This window comes from Ambystoma mexicanum, chromosome 4q (assembly GCF_040938575.1).
Source record: "Ambystoma mexicanum isolate Mex_15411 chromosome 4q, UKY_AmexF1_1, whole genome shotgun sequence".
Lineage (NCBI taxonomy): Eukaryota > Metazoa > Chordata > Amphibia > Caudata > Ambystomatidae > Ambystoma > Ambystoma mexicanum.
The window spans coordinates 452,460,798-452,480,872 of NC_090928.1; the positions used below are offsets into that span (position 1 = coordinate 452,460,798).

Genomic DNA, 20,075 nt, shown 5'->3' on the forward strand with positions numbered 1-20,075 from the left:
CTTTTTCAGTAAAGGTGTAATCCATGCATTTTTCAAATTGGTGGGCACTACCTTTGACTCAAATGAGGTATTAACAAATTTGGTGAGGGCCGGTATTAAGGTAGGTAAGCATTCCTTGATTATAATGGCGGAACATGGATCATCTTTACAACTTGTGCTCTTCAACTGATTAATAGTTTGCTAATTCCTCTTCCGATATAGGCGAAAAACTAAATGTAGGTTGATTTATTGCTTTAGTTGTAACATGTGTCATCTTCTCCTGCAGATCTGGAATGTTCAATAGAAGTTTTTTGGACTCTATAGTTTCTTTAATCTTGTCTAATTTATTAGACATAGCTTGCTGAATTTCTGTACACCAAACTTTTTTTTTAATGATCGGAGCAGGAGTGGGACAGCTCCTTGCAATCTGATCTGGCATTGGTGATCCTCTCATTCAATGCCTCCCTTTTTGCTAGTATAACCTCTTTTTTAAAGTTAACCGCACTATTTTTGTATGATTTGAGAGTACTGGCTGATTTATCGTTTCTCCACGTATGAAAAAGTTTTTTCTTAGATTTTAATTCTGCCAACTCCTTAGAGAACCAATTATTATGAGACGTTTGCTTCATTTCAGGAGCAAACTTATCGGTCACTGTTTTCAGTGACTTTATGAGCATATCTAACATGTCATCTAAATCCTCTAATTCGACCATATCGGCATTCAAGGATTGAGCCCAAGGATATAATGCTTCTTTGTTCAAATTCTTTCTGTTTCTACTGGAAATAAATGCTTTCGGGGATAAGGATTTGGTCCTAAAAGAATCCACTTTGGATTGGAAGGTAATACAAAAGTGGTCTGACCACGGGCAAGGTTGTACATCTACATTAGAGGAACATTGAGGGTAGATAACCAATCCAGTGTATTGCCCTTCATTCAGTGTATTGCCAGATCACTCTCCTGTCCTGATAGAAATACAAATGGACAACTCACAACAAAACCCACGGGCATGGAGGATGCCCCCATTATTGCTGAAAGATGACTCAATAATAGAACCTCTAAGGGTAGAGATTACCGAATTTTTCAAGCGCAATACTGGATCTGTACAATCTCTGACCACAGTATGGAGACCTTTAAAGTATGGCTGAGAGGTCACCTAATATCTAAGACTATTGGCACTCTCAGCGAAATCAGAAACAGTCTCAACCAGACGGAAATAGAATTACACAGACTAGAGATCATTCACTCCCAGACACCAGGAACAGACACCATAAGACCACTGCAAGAACAAATGGCTAAATTTAAAGCCTTGGTGGAACAAGAAGTGTACTACAAGGTGCAACCAGTAAGGGCCAGAAGATATGGTGAAGGCAACAAAGCAGGACGCACAATGGCTAATCTTATTAAAGCCGAACAAGGGATAAAAATCACTAGCATAGTAGACCCAGTGGGAATCATCCACACAAACTCCCCAGCAGTCAACAAGGTATTCCTGGAATTCTACACTAAGCTGTGCTCAAATGCGGACCAGAATACAGAAGAGGAGCTACAGAACTACATGGACTCGTGCCCCATGCCTGAACTGACCCAGGCAGATAGAAAGGCACTTGACTTACCACTGACCACATAAGAAATCACACAGGCTATCAAGGAACTGCAATCAGGTAAAGTACCAGGCTCAGATGGGATCCCGGCAGACTTCTACAAAATCTTCAAAGACGAACTCGCCCCAAAACTAACTGAAATATTGGAGGAAGCACTCGATAGAGGGGGAACTACCAATCACATCTAAAGAAGCTATAATAACTGTTCTCTTGAAGCCCCATAAATCCCTGCAGGATCCCAACTCTTACCGCCCACTCTCCCTAATCAATGTGGATGCCAAAATATTCTCCAAAGCAATAGCAAATAGACTACCACCATATATGAACAAATTAATACACCCAGACCCATCAGGCTTTATTCCCTCCCGCTCCACCTCCCTAAACCTCAGGTTTTTTGCAATTGCCTCACAAATGGACCCAAAAGCGAAAGTAGTGGCAGTGGCCATAGACGCTGAAAAAGTGTTGACTCAGTCTCTTGGAAATACATGTACTCTATACTCAAAAAAATGGGGTTCGGCCCAGGATTCCATAAATACATACGAACACTATACAAAGAACCCAAGGCCAAAAACAAACAATACATTGTCAGCGGAGTTCACACTGCAAAGAGGTACAAGGCAGGGATGCCCGCTATCCCCCCTCATATTTGCGCTTACCATAGAGGGAATGGCGGCAAGACTGTCACATGCACGTCGTGGAATACGTATAAGCAGTCCCACGCAATTTATCTCACTATACGCAGACGACGCAATGTTATATCTCAGAAACCTTGAAATTAACCTGACTCTAGTAATGGACAAAAATATTCTCAGAATACTCGTGTTACAATATAAACAATATGAAATCAGAAATAACCCCCCTCACACGGGCCACTACACCGTCCCAAGCCACTGCACAGTTCCGTTGGTCCCCTACCACAGCACGGTGTAGGGACATTTCATCAAAAAAAATTTGTCGACAGGACATTGGTCGACGTAATTTAGTCGAAAACCAAATGGTCGAATTTTTTTAAAATTTATATATATTTTTTAGGTTGTAGTTTAGGGAAAAAAGGGTTTTTTTTAGAAATAAAAGGGGGCTGGGGACCCCCCCCCCCCCAGAAAAAAAAAAAAAGGGTAAAAACAAAATTCGACCATTTGGTTTTCGACCAAATTGGTTTGACCATTTGTCCAGTCGACCAATTTTTTTCGATCAAATGACTGGTAACCCCACAACACGCTACCTGGGCATCATCATGGCCACTGATCGACTCACACTATACTCAAATAACTACGAGCCGTACCCAAGACAACTCGAACAGAAACTTAAAGGAGAGTTCCGGGACTTTTTTTTATTGTCCCTACGGTTCGGCCATGTGTTTTTAAGCATAACTCGGTAGATCGTAGAAAACTTTCCTATGGACCTTACCCGACTTTTCGTCCATTATCGCACTCGAAATCAGCCGCCATTTTCTGATAATCCTATCACTTGCCGCATCGCCCTGGCTCACCTGCTTTTGCGGCACTAAATCAAATCCCCCGCCCCTGAAACAGACTATCAAAACATTCATATTCCCCGCCTCTATCCGTGACGTGACTGTGCTGCGTAGGCAAACGCGCCCAGGCATCTTCGACGCGACTCCACACAGAACCCGGAAATCAACACAGATCAGCTCACACAACACAGCGCGCCACAATTCGCAATATGAAACTGTACTTTTAAATCAAACCGCAAGATTGTAAATTTGGTAAAGTACATTTATTTGACATCAAATGTTTAGAGAATATTCAGCGATTTTCATTTTTATTTGCTCACGTTCCAAAAAGTTCGTTTTGAGGCACGCGATGTTCCTTTGCTGTACACAGGGTCTTAGATCATCTCACAATACAGCGCCACAATTCGGAATATGAAACTGGTTTAAAAGCAAACTGCAAGATTGTACATTTGGCAAAGTACATTTATTGGACATCAAATGTTTAGAGAATATTCAGCGATTTTCATTTTTATTTGCTCTCGATCCAAAATAGTTCGTCTTGAGGCAAGCGAAATGTAGGCCAAGCACCCGGAATTTTCACGGCAGCAGCAGTTCTCCTCCTCAGTTGGCATTAGCTCGCACCAATTGCACGTGCACCAGGTGGAGACGCCGTCCATGCAACATGGTCCAGGCTCTTCATCCGTTGACTGGTCCTCCCAACTGCCGTCCGAATCCCCATCGTTTTCGCGTGCTTGCCTTTCCAGTAGTTCTTCCTCGGTGTACTCGGGCTCGTACATATACGGCATTATTGTAGCCATTGTGTGGTAAAGAAAGTAAAATAATTTATAGCGGTGGTACTGGTATCTGTTCACACGGGCTACAATCAACGAAGGTAGCTGACCAGAGCACAGAAACGAGTCACAGAATACTCAAAGTAACACACAGAGTAATGGAATCGAAAATCTGCTGCTGTGTGTTGTGAAACGGTGTGTTTATACTTATTGAGGAAAGAGGCGTCCTGCCATTTCCATGGCGACACTTCATTAGCTGAGGCGCAGCGATTGTTGACACGAAACGTGCTTTGGCGTTGGGAAATGGGCGGTACGCGTCTGCTGATGTCAGGCTCAGGGGCGGGGGATTTGATTTAGTGCCGCAAAAGCAGGTGAGCCAGGGCGATGCGGCAAGTGATAGGATTATCAGAAAATGGCGGCTGATTTCGAGTGCGTTAATGGACGAAAAGTCGGGTAAGGTCCATAGGAAAGTTTTCTACGATCTACCGAGTTATGCTTAAAAACACATGGCCGAACCGTAGGGACAATAAAAAAAAAGTCCCGGAACTCTCCTTTAAAGTTTGGGACAAACTCCCAATATCATACGGCCGGTTAGCCCTACTTAAAATGGTTATAGTTCCAAAATGACTATATCTATTCAGCAACATTTCAATCTGGCCTAGCAGACACATCTTCAGCAGACTGCAGAAATTTTACTTTACTCCACGTTTGTATTGGGGGGCCTGAGGGGGTACTGTTAGACATCGCTGGCCCAAACTATGCGAGAGATATGAAACAGGTGGACTATTAGCCCCGGATTTCCTGCTGTACTACTACACTGCATAAGCTCACTTTGCGAAATACTGGCCCGAATCCACAAAACAGCATGCACATATACAGGCGGAGAAATTTGCAGCCTCCCAGTACAAATTACAATCCATGATATTTTCCAAAAACAAAAAAAGACATGGGAGAAACAGACCCACTGAATTCCATGGTGAGAGCATGGGCATATCTTTTCCAAAGGGTAGGCTGCACAGACCCATACTGGCCGCAGTCCCCCTCTGGCATTGCCCAGATCTCATCCCCACAACAGATCCAACACTACAAAACAAAAAAGGGACCCGGGATACGAAATGAAGCTGGGAGACCTATACCCGGATGGTCAATTTGCAACAATAGAGGTGGTCTAAGGAAAGGTAGGCTCAGGCCTCACAATGGCTTGGCTATATCACAGTCTTAAAAATGCAATAAAAAAAATGGCCAACATTCCTCGATGAGCCGCCCACACACCCATTCCTAACCACAATGACACCGGAGGGCTTCCTACGTGGCATATTCGCATTATCCAAAGCAGCACAACTACACACCCCATCCTTGAACAAAATGAAGGAGAAATGGGGACGAGACCTAGATATTAGTATTGATTCACAATGGGCAAAGTACTGCCACTACACCAAATCCATCTCTATGAACTCCAACTTTAGACTCATCCAATTCAAAATCCTGAATCACCTCCACATCACGCCCAACATTTCCAAATTCGACTTCTCCAGACTTGTTTGCTGCCCAAAATGCAACTCCCCTGAGGCTAATTCAATCCACATGTACTGGGATTGCCCATTAAAAATTCTGGGAAGAAGCAGTCAAAATAGTGATTGATACACTAGAAAGACACATACCGGCTACCCCACTCAAATACTTATTGGGAGACATCGGCAAAATTCCAATCAAACGTCGCAGACTATTTGCAATATCCAATGCAGTGGCCAAAAGAAATATCCTTAGAGCGTGGAAATCAAGAACAGCCCCCACAATACAAGAATGGCTGAAGGATCGTTTATGGGTTCAGGACTGCGAAGAAACGTACATTAAGGGAATAGTAACTACTTGCAGGCCAAAAGACATTTGGGGGCCCCCTCAGGCGATACTTGAACACTGATGTGGGAGAGTCGGAGGAAGACACGGAGTGAATTATACACCATACCAACATCGACAGAACACCCTAACAGCAATTAATTAATACAGCGTTTCCTTTTCTGTCTGTTTTATACTGTCTGTGCAGATATATAACTTTCCTTGCATAAATGCTAGATGCTAAATTAAGGAAATCACTGAAAGTTAATGTGATGTAACATGTCCGACAGCAAAAAAAAAAGTTTTAAAAAAAAGGACAGGGTTCAGTTGCAGGAAAATCAAACAGAGGTTATCTTCCTAAACCAGTAAGTAGCAGCTTCAGAGTTAAAGTGTTTAGGGATTTCACAGAAGGCTCCCTATATGCGTTCCAGCATTAGGCCTGGGCAAGTGGCATGGGCAAACTCCCAACCAAACAAATCCCCCCACTCAGCCTCACAGGATGCACACCAAACTTAAGGCAAGTATTACCCAAGCCCACACAGTACCTTTGGAGTAAAGAGCTTTGGAGTGGATGCCTTCAGGATGCAGCAACACCGTACCCAGTCCCTGGACTCTTGATCTGAAGACGAAAGAACTAGACACTGGATGGGAACTTGCAGCAGCAGTCAGCGGACGCTTCCAGAAAAGGTTTCTTCATGGATTCTGGCGGATCTGGATTTGGTGCATTTTTACAGCAGCTAAATAAAAAATGAGTATTGCTTGTCATATTCTCTTCACTCATGGTTATGCACTCTGGTGAGGGGACTTCAGGGATTTGAATCGGGTCTCTGGAAATTCAACTGAGTCAACCAAAGCTTTGGACGGAAGACCAGCACCGCACTGGCCCGAGGTCCCAGGGTATTGCCGGTTTGCAGCACGTTATGGGATGGCTCAAAATGCAGGTCTTCTTGAGATTGGTGGATCTCAATGGCCTCTGGCTAGGAGGAGTCTCATTCAGGACCCCCAGGTCGATAGGAATGAAGGGCTGCATCAGGCTCCCGTTACACAGCAGGCTTTCGGGTCGCATGGAAATCACTACAGGTGTCTTTTCTTCATCTTCGATTCAGCTCCTGGGGTCGAATGGTCAGCAGCTTTCAGGGCTATTCTAAATTTTTGCAATTGTTTTTTTTACAGGGTGTTTATCCCTTATTAAATGGTCTCTTCACCTACAGAAGCCTTAAATATGCCTTAATAAAGCCAGCTTCTGCATTAACTCCACAGAGGGGACAAGGTAATTTATATTCTTTGCCTTCTCATGAGATTCTCTAAATTGAGATAATAGCACTAATAGCCTTTCCTTTTTCTACTGTCTTTTACCAACAGTTACAACCATTAGAAAACACGTCAGATTTGTCGTGTACACTTCCCACATCCAGCCAGAAGATCCTTCGGCTTAACAGATTCAAAGTTTAGATTGTGGTTTTTTTAATCATAGTGACTATACTCCTGATGAAAGTTCTGTATTAATTGACATAGAACAGAAACATGTCGAGACTACACAATGGTTACATTTTTTTCCATAGTGATACGAGAAATGTCGAGACAAGGACAATACTAGAGAACTAAACGTTAGATACTCTGCATTACTACTGATCAGATTAACATTGATGTCAATCCTACCTATTAGGGTATGATATTGTCACTGTTTTAGAGTGTTTTATCAAGTGATTTACAACGAACTTGTAAAAATCCTTTTATGTCTTTATTAAAATATTAAATGTGTCGTAAATAGCAGTTGATGTTTAATGCTTATAACTGTTGTGTTATCCAAAGCTATCTATCTCTTGTTTAATCAGTCTCTACCCCCGAGAATAAGATAGAGCTACCACCTAAGTGGTAATCTGGGATTCCCCTTTATATATTGTATAGTGTATAGTGTACCTAATACACCACCTTTTATGGACTTTTGTCGCAGCTTCAGTAAAGGTCACAAGGCACACCATTTAGGCAACATTGTGGGCATATTTCCTAAACCCTGAACAAGATGACTTGTCCTCTGATGCCTTCTACCGTGCTAGGTGGTGGACGGTCCTCTTGTCCCTTTATCTTTGCCTGGCTTTCCCTGGAAAGCCTGCTAACCTTTGAGTGACTGACAGGACAGGGAGGGGTCAACAGAAACTCCCCTGCCCTTTGTCTAGCACTGTGGCTGAGAGAAACCAGTTCAGACTGGGAGGGTGGCTAGCCCCAATGGACAGCCATCTCCAAGTTTGAATCGTGCATTGGACATGATTGCTGGACTCAGCCGGTATTCCTGGATACATCCTGAGGTCCTGGAGCTGAAGCAGTCGACCACTGGCACAGAAGTATCTGAAGAGGACGAAGGACATCCCCAACTTCCAACTACCATCAGAGCCTTTTGAGTGACTGCTGCCGTCTGATTTCGAATTCCAGCTGACAGTGAAGCGCTGAAGACACCAACTTCCTCATGGACTGGTGGGCCTAGCCAATTCCAAGATCTACTACAATTTGCACCAACCCTTGAAAAGCTACAACCTCCATGACCTGCAATTCACCAATGCCCTGGAACCGGTGCTGCATCGCTGTGCATCATCACCCAAAGCAGTTTTCCAGTGACTCGAGCCAGCTCAACAAAGCCCCCTCACCAAAGAGGACCAAGCAACAGATGGGAGTCTACCGCTGCGACAACAGTCCTTCATCCAAGCATGAAAAAGGCACCAAAAAGCCAGAACTGCAAATATACTTTACTAGGAATCCATCTGCATGAATCCACCGAAGCCCCTTTCTTCTGTCGCCAAGACAGAGTATGCAGCAAGGTCTACCTGCCCATTTTTATCTTCTATTGATGACAGGGAAGATAACCAAGTCGGGCTTGGCTGTCAGTGCGAGCGTAGCAACAGCGATGGATGCAGACTGCCCCCTCAATCAGGTTCTCATGATTGAAAGTGGGGAATGCACAGGAACAGAGTTTTGACATTGAAAATAACACTCCCCTTGAATTATGCTACGTATTGCAAAATCATTCAGTTACTGGCATTGGATCACAGACGGTAGCGGTAAAGGGAGCTGCACCACCAGCTACTACAATCTCAAAATATCTCCTGATTAGAATTGATGCCTCCCAAAGATTAGGCCGTCCTGATCAGATTTTTGAAGATTGTGCTAATGTTTAGTCTGCGACAGGTTCCACTCACCTGCACCCCTCCCTTTCTCCAAGCAATTACGGCAATTCCTCGAAAGCTTGCTCCTCAATTGACCCTGGTGTTTTGCACTTTGTCATTAGGCTTCCTTTTCTTTTTCTTTTTTTTTTAAGTCCTCGTGGTACATCCACACAGTTAATAGCGTTTTCAGGGCAAAGATGACAGGACACATGGCGCTTAAGACATCTGACCTGCCTCAAAGGAGAAGTGCTCAGAGTGTTCCTTCAGCTTCTTTTAATCCCCAGGAAAAAGGAGGGTGGACAAAACGTTCCAGTTCAAATTGTTGAGGTGCAGTCTCCATCAAACTTATTTTTCACACGGAAAGAAACTACATGTAAAGCACGTACAAGTCAAGCTTGTTAAGAAAAACGGGATAACGCCACTTGAGGCGGGAGAGACCAATCATCCACTTAACTCTGACTAAGTCAGCCTTAGGTAATAGCAAACTGAGGAAATGGGAGGCGGAAAAGAAAGGCCAAGTCTGGATGTGCTCACAAGCTGGCTGTTTAAGGGTAAAGCGAACTATGCTAGTAACTAGGCCCAGAAGCGCTCATCTTCAGTAGAAGAGAATTACATGGAGGACAGCTTGTGTGTACTGTCGCAGGTTTGCTGTGCGCTGTCACCAGAAAAAAAATAATAAATTCGGAGCCAGTCGAGTTGGACAAAAGCCGCTGTGGGTCCACCTCAACAGCAGACAACTGTTCTTGATCAACCACAATGGTTGTGATTTGACCTTAGAAAATAGATCAGATTTGTTTACTTTCTCGAAGCTTCCTATGCAATGCATGCTGCAGTTAAGTGATTGAGTAAATTGAGCCATTACGATTCAGTGGTGGTATTGTCACCAGAATTCATGGTCACCTTCCAGCAACAGCAGGGTTAATACGCTCATGTAAAGTATCTTTGAATTACCTTGGGGTTACGCTGGATAAGGCAGTTTTAATGACTCAGCTGCCTGCAGCATTTGTCCAGTTCAATTAAGCAGTCTCATACCAGAGTGGTCACTCCTATACCTTCAAATCAGTGTCCACCCAAATTTGATAATGTGGAAGAGTGGGAGAGGCTAAAAAGGATCGTCCCGAATACAGGTGATAGAATTAAGTGAAATTGTCAGATTGCTAGTTAGCATACAAGAGGCCACTCATCTTTTGTCTAGTGGTGGCTCTCCTAGCTTCCTCCTCCCCTAGACATTTTTGCCCTTCAGGAGACCAATGTTGATGGGTGTGGTTAACCTCAATGGTTTTTGTATAGACAAACTGGGCGCCAAGAAAGGTGTCGGGTCGCCTTGGTGGCAGACTCATCGGTGTGAACAAACGGAATTCTTCAACGATTGTTCCGATGGACTGCAGGGGTAATGTTTTGACGGTGGATGTCACGATTACTAATTCAACAGGGTGGTACACCCATTGATCTTTAACTTTTATTATCGCTCTGGCACTGTTGGTGATGCCGACATTTTGAAGTGCACTGACGTTACTCGTCATTGTGGCTGACCAACATGGCGACTGAGGTAGTGATACTGTGTGGGGATTGGAATGCTAGATGTATGGATAAGACAGCTTTCAGAGTATATAAATGTTGCGGGATGTGTTATGAGTAGTAAGTTGGCCAATTCTCGTGGTAACCAATGATTGTGATGTTTGAGGGATTCAGACCTGGCAATCCTCAATGGTCGCACTAAAGGGGACAACCCAGGTGGGCCTACTGGGTTGGTGGACGGTAAAGTGCTACATTAGTCTATATTGCTACATTAGTCTATATTGCTGGTAACAATGTGCTATTTGAATGTGTTAAGGATCTGATAGTTAGGCCTATGGGGTTCAGTGACCATACAATGCTTATCCTTGAACTAGTATTGGAGCAGGTTGAGGTGAATAGTCCTAAATGTGGCTAGGTCTCTATAAGCCAAGCTAGGAACCACTTAAATTGGTCCAGCAGGTATACTGATAACAGCACATTAAACCTTTGGATATTAACATTTGTGACGCTAAACGTAAGATGCAGAGGGAGGTGCGTAGGGCGGTAAACATGTTTGGTTCTGCTAGCATTGTAGTTGCGGTCACAAATGGGATTACCATAAATTGTTATGGTGCTATAAGGGATATATTAGAAAGGGTAAATGGCAGCATTTTGTGAGGGCATTGTGCAGTCGCGACACGCTTGATTTGGAAAATGCTGTCCTCCATTAAAGGGGCAATGCCAAAAGCCTGATCCGTCCCATCTCCTCAGAGACCTGGTTGAGTTTTATAATTTCCACAAAGTCCAACACCGCTTTAAATGATGCATATGGTGGGAAGGACAGTGGGATTTGATAATGGGGCCCCGCGGAGAGAGTGAGGACAATAAATCAATAGTTCAAGGCCCCTGGTCCCAACAGTCTTGCCAACGTGATCTTTAAAAGGGACCCGGTAAACTGGACTCGCATCTTGAGTCATTTGTTTAAGAAGATCTGTGAAGAGTAATATTCCTTCAAGGCAACAGATGGTTTTGAACCCGGTTTACAAGAAAGGTAGTCTGCTGTGCACCAAGACTGTCAGGAAAAATCTTCACTTCCCTCGTTTTGCAAGAAATACAGAAATGGGTGTCACAGCATGATGTTTAGTATCCTTTTCAGACCGTTAGGCAACATTGTATGCAGTACCCTTTGGGCGCACTACAACAACCCTGACCTCCTGGCAATAGGAACCCAACCTTTGTTATAAGTCATGTAGGGGAGCTACACAGAGATTCACAGTGACAAGTATTTGAATAAACTTACACACAAGGTTTCTTGATTAAACAATTATTAATTATTTAACAGTCAGTTACAGTAAGCCTTCTTCAGCAGGGGGCACTATAGTAACACGTACACACTCTTAATATTTCTAAATCATAAGTACCCTTTTGTGATGGCACACAGACGCTTCCTACACCCTCAGGTGACTTTAGTAACTAGGACACTGGACATATATATATACCACTGTTTGCATTTAGAATCAGACTTAAGAGTTTGGTAAAGAAAAAAGGTTATTAGAACAGAACAGGAGAACACACATTCTGAAGCAGGTATGTACTATTGGTAACCCCCAATGCAAAGTTAGTTTAGCCCTTCCTGGAAGGGAGACAAAACACAATGTCAGAGGGAAGAAGAGTCATTCAGGGAGCCAGGCTAGGCCAAAGTCAATTGGGCAAAATTCTAGGTGAGCTGAACCACTGCGTGCAGGAAAGAAAGTCTTACATAATGTTTTAGAAGTCTTTGTAAAAAAGAAGAATTCAAAGCAGGGCCGCAAGCTGTTTAGGCTTGTGAAGTAAAGAAGCTATCAGCAACTCTACAGAGGAACCACAACATTACTCGCCAACAGAGAACAAGTGCAGTTACACAACTGTACAGTACCTTTAGGTTGAAGAAAAAGTAGCAGATGACTTCGGTTCCTGTGCAGCTCTGCAGATACTGGTGTTCCTGGGCCTCAGTCGTGGGGACAAGAGGGAGGGTTGTCTGGGGACTCCTGCACTGCAATGGGACAGTCACCGACCGCAACCGTCAATCTTCAAACAAGTGGCACTTCGGTGTTTCAGCTCCTCGCGTCTACCGCAAACAGCAACATTGCAGTTCCTGGCTGTCGAGATGGACTTTCCTTGCATCTGGGGTCCAGCACTCTTGAGGTGACTCAGGCTCGATCAGTCCTGCTTCCTGGGAGTCCGGATTATCTTCATGGAGGTCTGGGCCAGCTTAAAAGCAACACACAGTATCTGGTGTTCCTCTCCCTGGCTATTTGGTTCCAGCAGCAACTGCAGTGGAATTTCAACCAGCTCCGAGAGTATGTCCAGGTGGCTTACTTTGGAGTTGATTGGTCCCAACAACTCAAGGTGAGAAGTCGTCCTTGCAGGGGCTTCTCAATACGAATTTGGGGTTTCAGCACAGCAGCAGGGCTTCACCAGGCAAACCAACGGTCCAGGAGTTGCAGCAGGCATCCTCTTTAAAGTTCTTCTGCAGATGCCTTCATCCAGTGGTCGACTCTGCCTTCCAAGACAAAGCGCCTTGCCTTTTATGCAGGTTTTTCCCCCATTTATTCCAGCCTGTCAGTCAGCCAGTCAGTCGGCCAATCACCTAAGAGTGCATTCCTGTCTCCTAGAAGGCAAAGCACAGGGAGTTCCGGGCACCTCCCTCGCTTTCTGCCCCCACCAGACACTCTGGAGCCAGAGGCAGGCTTCACTCGTGAATCCCGCCAAAGACAAAATGAACAAAGGGACCAAACCTGGTTTGGAGCGCAGAGTAAATCTCAAGGAGCTTTCCACAAAGAAATGGTGAAAAAAAAGACGACCGGGCCATTTTGACAAAAAAGGTACCCTTGGGTGCTTTACTACAGCTGCGAAAGCAGCAAGCAGTAAATGCACACCACAGTAGTTAAGTAAACCACTGCCACCAGCCATTCATCGAAGAAAGGGTAACGTAAAAATGTTACATGAGAAGCTAGACAAAGGGGATAATAAGTAACCCCTCCAGCACTTTATTGTAAGATAGTGTGTGCTGGGTCTAGAAAGTTACAAATGTAAGTAAAGTCAATTTCACTTCACTGCTCTTGGAAACAGTTTATCCAAGAGAAGGTATTTAAACCTTTGGGAAATCTGAAAGACTTCCCTATGTCACTGCACTGAAGGTGCAGTGTGACACAATGTAAAAGATGCCTATGGAGTTTGACTCCACAACCAAAAGAAACCGTTCAGAATCGCATTAAAATACGTGTGTGGGGGGGATTTGGGTGGGGGGGGTCTCTCCAGGCAAAAATTTAAGTTCTAGAGTCCAGCAAAAGAGCTGGAGATCTCCAAGGTAGAGAGGAATTTGCACATTTCTGATAATTCTCCTTAACAGCGGCTCTCGTGCCAGAGCTTCTGCGGTACATAATATTGGAGCACTCGATTCTCAGATACATGTGGTCCGGGTGAAGACAATGGTTTAAACAGCCCTTCTCTGTATATTACTTTTGTGGACTTTAAAGCCGCCTTTGACCATGTAAATAGGAACATCGATGTGAAAAACGACAAGGTTTGGGTTGTCCTCCTTGGCTATTACAGATAAGTCTTACTTGCAACTGTATTTCTGCAGCATTGGTATCTTTCATAGATTCACATGCTTGAATATTCTTAGTCAGACTGTGAATCCTCCGATTTAAAATAAATAAATAAATATATATATATATATATATATATATATATATATATATATACACACATATACATATACATACACACATATACATATATACACACATACACATTTCCATAGAAAATTAATGTAGATTGCCCATTATGGCCTTTGAGCCATTAAATTGTGTAGGCCCTCCACCTCACTTTGGTCCTTTATGGCCCTAACCAATGAGCAAGCAGGGTTTAAGCTCCGCCCCAGGCAGCCATCTTCAGATTTTGAGCCGTAGTAGACTACATGTGACGACTGCTGGGCGTGGGAGCAGCCTCTCAGGGGAGGCGGGTGGGCGTATGTGAATCTATGAAAGATACCAATGCTGGAGAAATACAGTTACAGGTATGTAACAGACTTCTCCAGCATTGGATTTTTCATAGATTCAGATGCTTGAATAGAATACATAGAATAGAATGCAGTTAAAACAGGCCTATGTTATGTTATGTTATGTTATTTTGCACTTATATAGGGCCTTATATACCATTGGTATGGTCTGAAGGCGCTGGTAGGTTGAACGCCCTTGGGAACCGAAGTTCATGTCAGTAGAGGGAGGAGAGAGGGTTAAAAAGGTGCGAGTGCGCATCTGGTATGTGTGCAGCCGGTGCGAAATTTCTCTGTGGGAGCTGCTTCATAGCGGTAGGTGTGGTGGGTGAGAGGTTAGGAGTATGTGTTTGAATCTGGCAGGAATTATCCGGACCTAGAGTGGCAGCGTAGGGCCTGAGGGGAACGCCTGGCTGGGGGTGCGAGACCAGCAGTGATTACATAGAGTGATGTGGAGTGAGCGGCGTCAGATGTTGATATGAGAACAGATCTACCGAATGGTGTCATAGTATCTCTGTGTTCTAGTTGGGTGGTGGTGTAAGGAGAGAGTAAGCGTGGGGTGTGATATGAGGTATGTTCTTCTAGGTATAATATGGACGTCATGCAGTTAAGCATTCGTCCGTTCTGCACATTCGTCCTCTCGCCGCGCACGTCCTCTCGCCGCGCACGTCCTCTCGCCGCGCACGTCCTCTCGCCGCGCACGTCTTCTCTCGCCGCGCACGTCTTCTCTCGCCGCGCACGTCTTCTCTCGCCACACACGTCTTCTCTCGCCACACACGTCTTCTCTCTCCACACACGTCTTCTCTCTCCACACACGTCTTCTCTCTCCACACACGTCTTCTCTCTCCACACACGTCTTCTCTCCACACACGTCTTCTCTTCACCCTACATACGCCTTCACTCACTACATCCGGCCGCCCCCCACACACATCCGCCCGCAACACACATCCGCCCGCAACACACATCCGCCCGCAACACACATCCGCCCGCAACACACATCCGCCCGCAACACACATCCGCCCGCAACACACATCCGCCCGCAACACACATCCGCCCGCAACACACATCCGCCCGCAACACTCTTCCGCTCTCCATGGTCATCCTCTCTATATGCTCGTTCGCTTGTATACTATTGTCAAGCCACGCGTTGACCTAGTCTATAAGTTGGTTGGTTCAGCAAAGTTAGTTTTATACGCCCTCATCTGTTCTACGTGCTCCTTAGTTCTGTTCGCTTCTCTGTATTTGCGTTCATATTAGCTTTTATATACAGCTATGTGCATTTCATCGGTTTCTCATTGATTTATTCGTAATATCTGCTTCCCTGAATTTGATCTACTTTAGTCGTTTATTGATAGGTCGGAGAGGTGGTGCTAGTTTGGAAGCCGGTTGGTTTTAGGGGAAGAGCCAGGTTTTCAGTAGTTTGCGGAAGGACGTTAGGACTTCAGTTAGGCGGATGTGGGGAGGGAGCGAGTTCCACAGGGTTGGAGCTTGGGCTGAGAATGATGTTCCGCCTATCCTGATTGAGTTTGTCTTAGGAATTGTTAGGAGGCCGGCTGAGCTTGATCTTAGGGTGCGAGAGGGAAGATATGGTATTAGTTTTTCTTGAAGATATTGAGGTCCAGTTTTATGTAGTGCTCTATGGGTGAGGCATAAGGTTTTGAAAGCCACCCTACGGGCTACTGGAAGCCAGTGCAGTGTCTTTAGGGCTGGGGATACGTGGTCTCTTGGACCTAGCGCAAGTAGCATTTTGGCCGCTGCGTTTTGCGCTCTTTGGAGTTTATTCAGCTGGTAAGCATGGATTCCGAGGTATAGGGGGTTTCCGTAGTCCAGTCTGGATATAACGATTGATTGGACGGCAGAGACTCTGTTTGGAAATGAGAGGTATGGAAAGATGCGCCTGAGGGTTTTAAGGTGGTAGTGGCAGGACTTTGAGACATTGTTGACTTGGCGCGAGAGTGTTAGGCCGGAGTCTAGGGTACATCCAAGATTTTTCACTGTGTTAGAGGGTGTCGGTGCGTTGCCCATGGCGGGTGGCCAGGGAAGCGGGTGCGGAAGAAGATCGGAGTTGCCGCACACCATGATTTCTGTTTTGGCTGGGTTTAGCAGGAGGTGGTTTTGGGTCATCCAGCAGTCAATGTTAAGAAGGCAGGCTGCTAGGTCGGGTCGGGAGTTGGGTTTCGAGTTCAGGAATTTTAAGATTAGTTGGGTGTCGTCAGCGTAGTTGTAACATATGATGTTGTGTGAGCGAATGATTGGCGGTAGGGTGATCAGGTAGAGATTGAATAGCAGGGCAGATAGACATGCTCCTTGAGGGACTCCGGTGTCGACAGGTCGAGCTTGGGAGGTAAAGCCGGGGAGTGTAGTTATTTGGTGCCTGTCTTTGAGGAAAGAGGCTATCCATTTAAGAGCGGTTCCACGGATTCCTAGGGAGTGGAGGCGGTCTAGGAGGATTGAGTGATTGATCGTGTCAAAGGCAGCGGATAGGTCAAGGAGGATTAGTGCTGCGCATCCTGTGGCGTCTGCTGTCATTTTGAGGTCGTCCCAGATCGACGCTAGGGTGGTTTCGGTTCCGTGACGTGATCTGAAACCTGATTGAGCAGGGTCTAGGAGGTTATTGGCTTCGACAAAGGCATTTAGTTGGGAGTAGACGGTTCGGTCAATGAGTTTGGCGAGGAACCTGGTGTTTGAGATTGGGCGGTAGTTTTTGACCTCGAGAGGGTCGAGCGAAGATTTTTTTATTAGAGGTTTGACGTATACTATTTTGTATCCCTCAGGAAATATACCGGAGGAAAGGGAGTTGTTTATGATAGATCTTGCGTGCTCCCCTGCGCAGGTGGAGGCAAAAATTCCTTTAAGAGTTTTCGCTGGGCAGGGGTCTAGGGGTTATCCAGATGGTTTGCGGGCAGATAGAAGTTTGAGAAATTGCTCTGGTGATAATGGACTAAAGGATTCGAGCGTTGGTTGCGTTGAGGTTGCAGGTGAGGATCTGGCCGGTGCGGGCAGCGGAGTGTCAATTGGTTGTAGGAGGGACAGTTTGGTGTTTAGAGTTTTAGTCCTTTCAATAGCCGTGGTGTAAAATGGAGGGAGAGTGAATCACACAGTGATTGTGACGGGGTCGGGATGGTTGTGTTACAGGCCGGATTGGTGAATTCGGAGATGATTTTGTGGAGTTCTTTGCTTGGGTTTTTGGAGTTTAGGATTCGGGTGTTGCAGTGGGCTTTTTTTGCTTTCCGGATTTCGGCCTTGTACTGATAGTTGTCGGGCCAAGGTGGTCTTGCTCCCTTGTGTTTTCTCATTCCGCCAGTTGCGTTCAAGGTATTTGTAATGTCGTTTAGTGGTTTTTAACTCAGGAGTGAACCATCTGGGAAAAGGGCCAAGGCGGGTTGATGGTTTGCATAGGGGAGTGAGTCGTGTCAGAGATGCATTGAGCCATGAGTCAAAGGCTTCAGGCGTTAGATGGTTGCGGGGATGGTAGGTAGGTGGTCGAGACAGGAGGAGTGCTTCGGCTAGGTCTGGGGTGATTTTTAGTTTTTTCCAGCACTTGCGTAGGTTCGGAGGCTCAGATGTGCGTATGGGGAGAGGGCTGGGAGAGTGGATGGTGAACGAGAGAATAAAATGATCGGACCAGATGATAGGGGTGGGGGGCTTTAGGTGAATCAGGGTATTGGAGCTAAAGATGGCATCGAGAGTGTGTCCTTTAAAGTGAGTCGGGCCGTTTATGTGGGGTTGGAGGTTAATTGCATCTAGACCGTCAACCAGGGCGTGGGTCATAGGGTTGGTGGGGTTGTCGAGCCATATGTTGAAATCTCCAAGGAGGGTGAGGTTGGGGTGATTGATTTGGAGGGAGGCGATGGAGTCACAAAGGTTGTTTGCGAAATGTCTATCGTAGCCAGGAGGCCTGTAGATTATTAGGAAGCTGTGTGAGAGCGACGGGGAGAGGGATAGTTTAACGAGGAGCGATTCACAGGATGGAATGGAGGTTTGGTTGTCCATGATTGTGGCATGGAAGTGAGATTTGAAGACGAATGCTATCCCCCCTCCTCTGGACGGACGGTTCAGTGGGATGAGACAATAGTCAGGTGGAAAGGCTTCATTAGCGATTGGGCCGAAATCATCAGAGAACCAGGTTTCAGTGATGAAAACTAGGTCCGGTTTGACAGAGGTGAGGAGGTCGAAGATGCAGTGACTGTTTTTAGCTACAGATCGCGCGTTAAAAAGGATGCAGTTTACATCTGCGGGCAGGGTTGGGTTTGGTGCTCGGGTGGGGGGGGGCGGAGAGGCTGAAGGGAGGGGGTTAAGGTTGGTGATGCTAGGGAAAAGTGGGCGAGCAGAGAGGTATTTAGGCTTCGGGCGTGGTTGGGTGGTTGCTTGTGATAGGTTGATCGGTTTCGGGGAGGGGGATTTGAGGAAGGGGAGTGGGTGGTTGGGAGTTTCAGTTGCAGTCGAGGTGAAATCAAGTGAGAGGGGTTTCAGGAAAGGAGAGGCCATGGGGGAAGGAGGAGAGTGTGGGAGAGAGGTGCAGGGTCGAGATAGGGGAGGCGAGGAGAGCTGAGAGGTTGAGGGGGACCAGGAACGTTTCCTCTTTAGTTTCTTTGCTGCAACTGGCGTGTGAGCGAGGGTAGGGGGGTCAGAGGGGGAGAGGGAAGCGGCTTCGGTTCTTGCTAGTGCAAGGCGTGCAGTTTTTAGGGATAGGAAATGGTGCGGTCGGCTGGTGCAAGTGGCAGGGGTATGGGGGCAAGGAGGGGGTTGGGCGATTGGAGGGTCGGGTGTGCTGATAGTAAGGAGGGCGGGAGTGGGCACAGTGGGCACTGTTGGCAGGTCGGCGGTGGGGTTCAGGGGATGCGTGGTCTTAGGGTGGGTTGCTCGCCATCGTGCACCCCTGGCTTGGTGTTTGGAGAGGGTGGCGGCTAGGATTGCGGACGGGGGTGGGTTGATAAGGGAAGGGGGAGGCGGGAGTGAAGGGGGATCGGAGAATGGAAGTGGTCCACGGGAGTCGTTTCTGACAGGAGTGGGGGGAGTGACTGCACTCATGATCGGTGTGGGCTTTGGGTTGATTTAGGAGGGTTTCTGATTGTAGTTCGAGGGTTGATGATTACCGCTTTTTAGACTTTTGGGTTCACCTGGTCGATGACTTATTTGGTGCTTTCTGGATACAATTGGGAATACTTCAAATGCAACTTTTCTTTGAGAGCTGCTGGGGGCAGCTTCTGGATGTACTTGGGATCACTTCAAATTCAACTTTTTCAGAGAGGCTATTGGGCGCAACTTCAAAGTGCAGTCGAGTACTCTTCTAATTTCCACTTATCGTAGAGGCTAATGGGCGCAGTTTATAGATGCAGTTTGGGACACTTCTAATTCTAATTCATTAATTGGGTGTAGCTTCAAATGAAATTGGGAAAAGTGTTTAGGTGCAATTAGGACACTTCTAATTCAACTTTCTTAGAGAGGCTATTGGGCGTAGCTTCTAAAAGCAATCGTGTACGCTTATAAATTCAGCAATTCTCAGAGAGGCTATTGGGCGCAACTTCTAAATGCAATTATGCACACATCAGATTCAACTTTTCTCGGGGAGGCTATTGGGCGCGACTTCAAAAGCAATCATTTACACATCAGGTTCAACTTTTCTCAGAGAGGCTATTGGGCGCAGTTTCTGAATGCAATTGGGAACACTTCTAAATCAACTTCTCTCAGGGAGGCTATTGGGCGCAACTTCAAAATGC

General features: G+C 45.8%; 1 protein-coding gene across 3 annotated transcripts in view; it reads right to left on the reverse strand.

The window, feature by feature from the left end:
* Positions 1–20,075, reverse strand: part of PAPOLG (poly(A) polymerase gamma) — a 1,009,150-nt gene that overhangs the window by 739,950 nt on the left and 249,125 nt on the right. The gene's annotated exons all lie outside the window — the stretch shown is intronic.